The 8,388-nt window shown below is 41.4% G+C and overlaps 1 long non-coding RNA gene across 2 annotated transcripts; it reads right to left on the bottom strand.

Annotated features, from left to right (window-relative positions):
• Positions 1-221: 221 nt before the first annotated feature.
• On the bottom strand, positions 222-7,109 carry LOC105988096. 2 transcript variants are annotated; one of them, XR_001175185.1, is made up of 3 exons: positions 7,049-7,109; positions 3,327-3,546; positions 222-431 (listed from the first exon to the last, which is right to left on the bottom strand). It is a non-coding gene; the product is annotated as an uncharacterized LOC105988096 (long non-coding RNA). The 2 variants fall into 2 exon arrangements; XR_001175184.1 differs by lacking the exon at positions 7,049-7,109 and adding an exon at positions 5,690-5,782.
• Positions 7,110-8,388: the final 1,279 nt, after the last annotated feature.

The following is an 8,388-nucleotide window of genomic DNA, read 5'->3' as shown; positions in this document are numbered from 1 at the left end:
TCCCCCTTCTCCTCCTCCTCTTCCCCCTTCTCCTCCTCCTCTCCCTCCTCCTCCTTTTTCTTCCTCTTCCTCTTTTCCTTCTTTCTCTTCTTCTTCCTCCTCCTCCTCCTTGTTATTTTTATTATTATTAATATTAAATTAATACTCAGCATTTAATTTCCCCAAAGAACATCTATTTTAATCTAGTAATTTTATTTTGAGCATTGTATGTGAATAAAATATCCAAAGATTCAAAACAGCAGAGAAGTGTTTGACTCAGCCACTGCTCAAACCTGGGATGTCCATGATGAAGTCCATTCCTGATTACCAGGAGTTTCCAGTCTCTTTAGAGGAGTATCCATGCAAAATACAGCATTTCCATCCAGTGTGGCATATGTCAGATAGAAGAGTGTACAGATACTATGTGCACCAAGTGTTCATCCATGAATTACCTGTAACAGGAGCAAATTGAAACAACTTTTCAACAAATTGGAGAGAGACTCAACAAATGGGACTCCCTTAAAGTAAAAAGTTTCTGCACAGCTAAAGATATAGCAACCAAGCTAGAAAGACAACCAATTAACTGGGAAAAATATTTACCAGCAATATATCAAACGAGGGGCTAATATCCAGTACATACAGGGAACTCAAGAAACTAATCCCTCCCAAACCTAACAAACCAATTACTAAATGGGCAAGGGAACTAAAGAGAGACATCTCAGAAGAAGAGAGAAAAATGGCAAAGAAACGCATGAGGAACTGTTCACCATCCCTGGTTGTAAAAAGAATGCAACTAAAGACAACCCTGAGATACCACCTTACCCCAGTCAAAATGTCCCACATCCTCAAGTCAGCCAACGACAAATGCTGGAGGGGATGCAGAGAAAGAGGAACCCTATTACACTGCTGGTGGGAATGTGCACTTATACAACCACTTTGGAAAGCAGTCTGGAGGGTTCTCAGAAAGCTAAATATTGACCTCCCCATGACCCAGCCATACCACTTCTAGGCATCTACCCTGAACAACAGGAACCAGTATACAAGGACACGTGCACCTCCATGTTTATTGCAGCACTGTTTACAATAGCCAGGATATGGAAACAACCCAGATGTCCCACCACAGATGAATGAATCCAAAAATTGTGGAATATTATGCAGCCAAAAAGGACAAAATAATGGCATTTGCAGGGAAATGGATGGAACTAGAAGAAATCAGGTTGAGTGAGGTAAGCCAAGAGCAAAGAGACAAACGGCACATGGTCTCCCTGATAAGTGGATGTTAAATCCAAAACGTAAGGTGATACGACAAAGTTAACAAGACTTAAGAAACAAAGGAATTCTACTCATCTGGTCGAATCACCACTAAATTACCCCATGCTGCTGATCACATGTATGGTATATATGTGCATACCGGAAGGAAACTAGGAAGGCGACACAGAACTAGAGGGAATCAGGGAAAAATTTACAACAGCAGGACCCATCAGCTGCAGTGGACATTGATCAAAACAAACTAAGCAACTCAATGGCAGTGATGGGAGGAAGGGAACGAGTGGGAAAGAGGGAACAGCTGATGCTATGCAAAAGGAAAAGAATGTACATATTACCTGATGTGGAAGAAATAACTGTATTGTCAAAGTTCATAGAACTCATAAACTTTAAAGACCATGATAGACAATTTGCCCCATGAAAGTTAGAATATGTTTGTGACTTTAACTAAGCATCACTGTCCCATAATACTGTGAAATTTGTGAAATTATGTAATCACTTCATCACAATAAAGAATTTGAAAAAAAAAAGAACAAGCAATAGAAAAGAGCAGCATCAAAATTCTACATCCTTCTGACCAACCTTATCCCAGGGAACAATCATGGTACGTATAAAGATATATCTGTTACAAGATACTATGTTGAAAACGAACTTTACAACCTGGCGGTGGAGGGAGGGGTTGGGGAGGTGGGGAGGGAAGAGATGGTAGGGTGAAAACAAAGGAGGAGGTAACAATGCTTGATTGGAAACGTACTCATTACCTTGCTCATGTAACTGTAACCCCTCTGTACACTATTTTTACAATAAAAAATATTTAAAAAATTTGAAAGCCAAAAAAGAAAACAATTTTAATGAGGGATAGGGTAATAGATAAGTAATGGTACATACACATGATGAAATATTGTGCAGTCATTAAAATAAAGACTAGCAATATGAACAAATGATTTTAATATAACCTGTATGAAAAAGAGCAGATGTAATGCCTCCAAAGAGAAAAACATTTAGATCTGTGGGAAAAAATAGATTGATTCACTGGCAAAAATGCTGGAAGGAATATAGCAGTATATACTTATATAGGAACACTATATCAGTAATAATGGTTTGGAAAATCAGTGCTTTTTTTCTTTTCTCTTTTCTACATGTTCAGTTACGTGTTTATATAAACTGAGAGTAAAAAGTAACAAAGCCACTTCCTATTGCCAACTGCCTTCCTTTTTCTTTCTTCAAAGTAGAGGCTGTATAGCAGTCAATATGCCAACTGTCTGACCATGTTACCCCCTCTCCTGCTTAATCTTCATAGCCCTTGGGCAGAGGTATGTGGGGGGGGGATATTACAGGTTATCTTCTAAATGAATTAAAGAAGAAGGAGGCTCAGAGAGGTGAAAGAATTTGCTGGGAGTCACACAGCAGAGGGAGAATCTGGAGCAGTCCCCAGTCTAGTCCAATCAGTATACCAGCCTGCTCTGATTTGTGATTACAACTGTGGCTTCTACCAAAGGGAAGAGGTTCAAGGGAGGGCTGGGGGCATAGATCTGCATGGAGAAAAGAAGGTCATTAGCCTCAAAGTCCTCCTGCTCAGGGCTCTGTCTTTAGCCAGGTCTGACTCCTCCTACCTCCCAACTACCTGGGTGTCTTAGAAAGTGTCCCCCTCTTGCTGAGTACCAGCTTACTCTGATATCAAAAGGCAATGAATAGCCTCCATCTGCTCAGCTGTTGCACTGATTAATGAGATAATATATATCCCTTGTCCTAACCCCCCAAAAAGAGGAGACACTTGTGAATTTATTTCCCTCTACCCAAGGACACAGGAAACTTGAAAAAGGCCTAGCCTTTTCCTGTCACTTGGCCTCTGGTTATTGTCCTGGGTGTAATGGAGTGGAAAACTCTCTACACGCTTCCCTCTGACAGTGAATTTCTAATCTCAGAAAACTTAATGGTTTTTGTCAACCTGATTGTCCAGCGAGAGCGGATTAGGAGAATGACTTCCCCTGTCACAGGAAAGTTGACTTGCTCCCCGGCATTTTTTTTCCCCTGGTACCAGTGGGAGGCATGATCGATACAACACAGCCCTAAATACTTACCTGTGGTTTCAGAGCTGAGGACAAAGGTTGGGAGTTCTATTTAAGTGCCTTCAGCCATTTCCAAGAGGACCCAGGCGTGAGGTGCATTAAGTGGTTCAGCCCAGTGACCCAGAGCTCCGTAGTCTGAGGGACAAAACAGAAATCAAGTTGCTCCTGAGCAGTGAAGCAGAGGCCTCTGGGCTCCAGCTGGATTTGTCTTCTTTGCTCCAGTTTCCCCCGTCTGCAGATGGAAGGCCCATTAGTTACTGTCTGCGCTGCCAGGGTGGAATGGCTTTCTAGTCTCTGTATCAGGATTTAGCCCACACAATGCACTGCAGTGGTAATGGACAGGGACTACTAATGCAAACTAAGTCTCCTAAATTCCTGTGTGCCAGCAGCTCCAAGCCTAGAGGCCACGAGTCTCTCCTGGCAGCTCTTAGACAAGGCTTTGTGCCATGGATCTTTAGCAGAGAACAGCCACCCAAATTCAGTCACCTGGGGCACTCCTGCCATAGGCAGAGTAGCAGTCCTGGGCAACAAAAGAAAGCCCCGTTTTATTGTCATTTCCTTGAGAGATTCATTCCTGACCTTTTAGACTAGGACAGGTCCCTAGTAATTTTCCTTCATGGTATCTACTCTCATTGGAAATGAGCAAACATCTACATCCAGTAAAATACAAACTCCAAAGAAGCAAAGATGTTTTGTCTGCTGTTTATTGCCAATCCACAACGTAAAAACATTTTGAACACATAGTAGGTTCTCAAGAAATAGTTGTTGGCTATGTTAATTAATAGATGTATAGATCACCACTTGTTTGTGACCTGTCTCACCTATTTGAGTAAAACCCTCAAGAAAGAGAGAATGGTATTTTATTATCCTGCACTATTAGCAAGAAGAATAATGGTTGGTGCCTAGTAGATGCTCCATAAACACTGAAGGAATAACCATGTGATTACTGTGTGTGTGTGTGGTGTGTGTGGGAGGGTGGGTGTGCATGCTTTTTTGTACTCCAGGTCTTGGACTTCCCATTAGCTTTTTCATTCATGGGGCACTCTGTAGCTTGAGCCATGCCTCTAGTACTGGCATTTTGCTGGTTAATTCTTGGATTTGTCTGTTCAGGCTGCCTTCAATCCCAGATCCTCAGATCTCAGTCTCATGAGTAGCTAGTATTATAGGTATGAGCCCAGTGTGCTTACACTTTTTATGCAGAATTAATCTAAAATTAGTAAGATAGACTCGAATTATTGAAATAATAAAACCATCATACTGAGAAAAAGTGAGAAAAGTAAAAGACACATCTTCCATTAATCTCACCACTTTTATACAGCTCCTGTAATGTTATTATTTGGGTAGTTTTCTCCTCAGAGTTTTCACATCAGTATTTTACATTTAGTTATAATTAGGTTATTTTAAGTGCATGAATTCATACACACACATGTCAACAACCATCCAGGTATCAGGGAATTGTATGGATTTAAGAGCAGGAAGAGAGGCTGGATGAATAATGTCTTCTCATTGTTATAATTAATTGTTGGCCCTACAAAGGAAATGATAGCATCAGAGAACCGCTAGTGAGAGGCATTGCTCTCCAAAGGTTGGTCCCTGGGGTCAAGGCAACTGTGGCTATGGAAAAAATGTGCAGGTTACAAATAATCCACAGGAAAATGCTTTATTTTTTTATGCTCACAAATCAGTTAAACTTGTCATAGCTTCTGCTAAACATAAACTGGTTATATCCACTGTGAAAGACTTGGTGGCTTAAGACTCATTTCTCACCCATTTATTGGGATCATTATGTGGAAATCACTCAGTTTCTATCTACAAGTCCCTAAGAAAACTGCCAACAGGTGACTTGTGATTATGGAAGTGAATAAGCCAGTATATAATTTAAAAAAAATCAAGCCAGGTGCTGGTGGCTCACACCTGTAATCCTAGCTACTCAGGAGGCTTAGATTTGAGGATCATAGTTCAAAGCCAGCCCAGGCAAGAAAGTCTGTGAGACTCTTATCTCTAATAAAGCACTCAGAAAACTGGAAGTGGTGTTGTGGTTTAAGTGGTAGAGCGTTGGCCTTGAGCTGAAGAGCTCAGGGACAGCGCCCAGACCCAAATTTCAAGCCCCACGACTGATAAACAAAACAAAACAAAACAAAAAACACAATCAAATCAAAACCCTGTTCTTCTACACTCAAAATATGTTCCCAGTAAGAGGTAGCCTATAATAGTAGAGAGATTCTTAGCATGTAATGAGGAAAAGTTATACACATTTCTTGTCATGCAAATAAGTTAGACAGGAAGTTGAGTACACAAATGTCTCATATATTGGTAAGGGACCACTTTGGAGGCTGGCTAGAGACACTGTATTATATACAAGAACAGAGGTTTACCTTGTCTTGATCTTTTGGCTTTTATCCTATTTCTGGCCTGGAATAGAAACTAGGAGTGAGAGGTGAGGGCGGGAGGGACGGTTTGAGATGAATAAAAACAACCTTCTTGCGGGTGATGAACTAGTGGGTAGGCAGGAGATCTGGGCTTTTTATTCTAAACACCCATGTGACTTCTGACAATGACCTTACACCACCTCCACAGACTTGCTGTGAGGACTAAATACAATTCTGGCTGTAAAAGCACTTCAAGAAGCATATAAGCAAATGTTTTAAAATGAGAAGTAAGGTGCCAATATTGCGAGAGGAAGCCGTGTTATTGCAAAGCTCTCATGGGGATTTTCAACACTCAAGCTCCAGCAGCGTTACAGGAGAATCTAATAAGTGGAGAGCTCTGGGCTCCTGTCTACTGGAGACACCAAGAGATGAAGAGAGAGTGTTTTCTCAGCCACACAAAGGAATGCTCCCACTCAAAGGTCCTGGTGAGAGTTTAATGGGAAAGAGCATCTCCATGTGCTTCCACCGCTTTATAATTCCTTTCTATCACATTTGTAAATCTGTAAAGCTAAGATAGTCAAAGAAGCTAGTCATGCAAAAATTCTAAGAGAGGTAGAGTCCCAAGGCTACAAATGTATTTTACTTTTTCTAGTTATTTACAGTTGAGGCTAGTTGGTCTCTGATTTTTTTATTTTTTTTTGGGTCCGGCCATGGGGCCTGAACTCTGGGTCTGGGCGCTGTCCCTCAGCTCTTCAGCTCAAGGCTAGCGCTCTACCATTTGAACCACAGCGCCACTTCTGGCTTTTTTCTTTTTGCTTATGTGGTGCTGAGGAATCGAACCCAGGGCCTCATGCATGCAAGGCAAGTGCTCTACCACTGAGCCACCTTCCCATTCCCGGTCTCTGATTTTTTTTAAAAATGTTTTCTTTTTAATAAATTCTATTTCTTTTTTTTCCTGTCTCGCTTCCTTTCTTATTTTCTCTTTCTGGTAGTGGAAACTGAACTCAGGGCCTCAGGCTCTTCACTCTACTACTTGAGCTACACCTCCACTTCCTTTCGTTAGTTAATTGGAGATAAAACTCTCAAAGACTCTCTTGCTTAGGCTGACTTTGAACTGGGATCCTCAGATCTCAGCCTCCTGAGTAGCTAGGATTATAAATGTGAGCCACTGATACCCAGCTGAAGTTCCATTTCCTTTCTTATATCATTTGATTGTTATTATTGAGGTGTTGTACAGAGGGATTATCATTTCATAAGTCAGGCAATGAGCACATTTCTTTTTGAACAATCTCACCCTTCCTTCATCAAGTTCCATCCCTTAATCACCTTTTTGAATTGACTTATCAAGTACATTTGAATATTTACCTGAATGTCCAACAAGGAAATAATTGGCTTCTCTTGGGTGGGCCTCTAGCCTCAAATCATCAGGTACTGCAAAGACCTCAAGAAGAAACCAAAGGAAATTGCAAGCGAAAAAAATGCCATTTAAATTCAGAAAAGGAACAATTATCTTTTATATCAGGAGTTATAATTTCTTAACAAATTTGTTTTCCCTTCTTCCTGGGTGACATTTCCTAGGTTCTCTTGCAGTAGCCATGCCTACTGGCTCACTCCCAGCCAATGGGATGGGATCAAGAAACTATGCATCACTTTCAACTCTGGCCTAGAGTGGTCTCCCATCCTATGTCCTTCCTGATCCTTTCCTTGTCGCGCTGGGATGGAGAGAACTCCCATGCTGAAGATGGCAGAGTCTCATCAGCCTGCATCTCTGAGCCAGAGAAAACCTACATGGCCAACAGTTTACCAGATCCCTACCATTGTGGGAACAATTATGTCAAGTCTATAGGTTTTGGTGTTTTCGTTGTTATCATAATTCACCTAATGCATATAGAAACAAGTGAGTTTTCAAACTTTATACCTTGAGGAAGGCAGAAATGAAGAGTAGCAATAGATATTTAACAGCAATAAGTATGTTTGCTATTTGCTATAGACAATGACAACAACAAAACTTCCACAGATTTGGGGTTCCATTAGGGTGGATCCAGAGGCTCACTTATCCTGGTAGGATCAGTATCACCCTTTTTTCTCTGCCTTGTCTTGCTTCTTCCATGACAAGATAAATTGCTAGATAGCTAGATTGTGTGTGTGTGTGTGTGTGTGTGTGTGTGTGTGTGTGTGTGTGTGCTGGTACTGAGGCTTAAACTCAGGGCCTGGCACACTATCCATAACTTCGTTTGCTCAAGGCTGGCACTCTATCATGTAAATCATAGCTCCTTCCAGATTCCTCTAAAATGGTGATAATCCACTGAATTTCTTCAATGGCAGGTAGAAACATAAATGCAGAATGTAAGAATATAAGATATCAGGAAAAAACTTGATTCTATGCACATCTGGCCATTGCTCTGCCAATCTAGACCTGCCAGAGTATCCCATTCAAACATCTGTAGCCAAAGCCTAGCCAGACCAAGCTGATATTTCTGTCTACAATTCTTGTTTTTGTTTGTTTGTTTGGTTTGTTTTTTTGTTTTTGGGACCGGTCATGGGGCCTGAACTCTGGGCCTGGGCGCTGTCCCTCAGCTCTTCAGCTCAAGGCTAGCGCTCTATCTCTTGAGCCACAGTGCCACTTCCGGCTTTTTTTTTCTTTTTGCTTATGCGGTGCTGAGGAATCGAACCCAGGGCCTCCTGCATGCAAGGCAAGTGCTCTA

Source organism: Dipodomys ordii, unplaced genomic scaffold (assembly GCF_000151885.1).
Source record: "Dipodomys ordii isolate 6190 unplaced genomic scaffold, Dord_2.0 Scaffold46, whole genome shotgun sequence".
Classification (NCBI taxonomy): domain Eukaryota; kingdom Metazoa; phylum Chordata; class Mammalia; order Rodentia; family Heteromyidae; genus Dipodomys; species Dipodomys ordii.
Note: the sequence above shows the minus strand (reverse complement) of the source record. Positions and strands in the feature narration are given on the sequence as shown.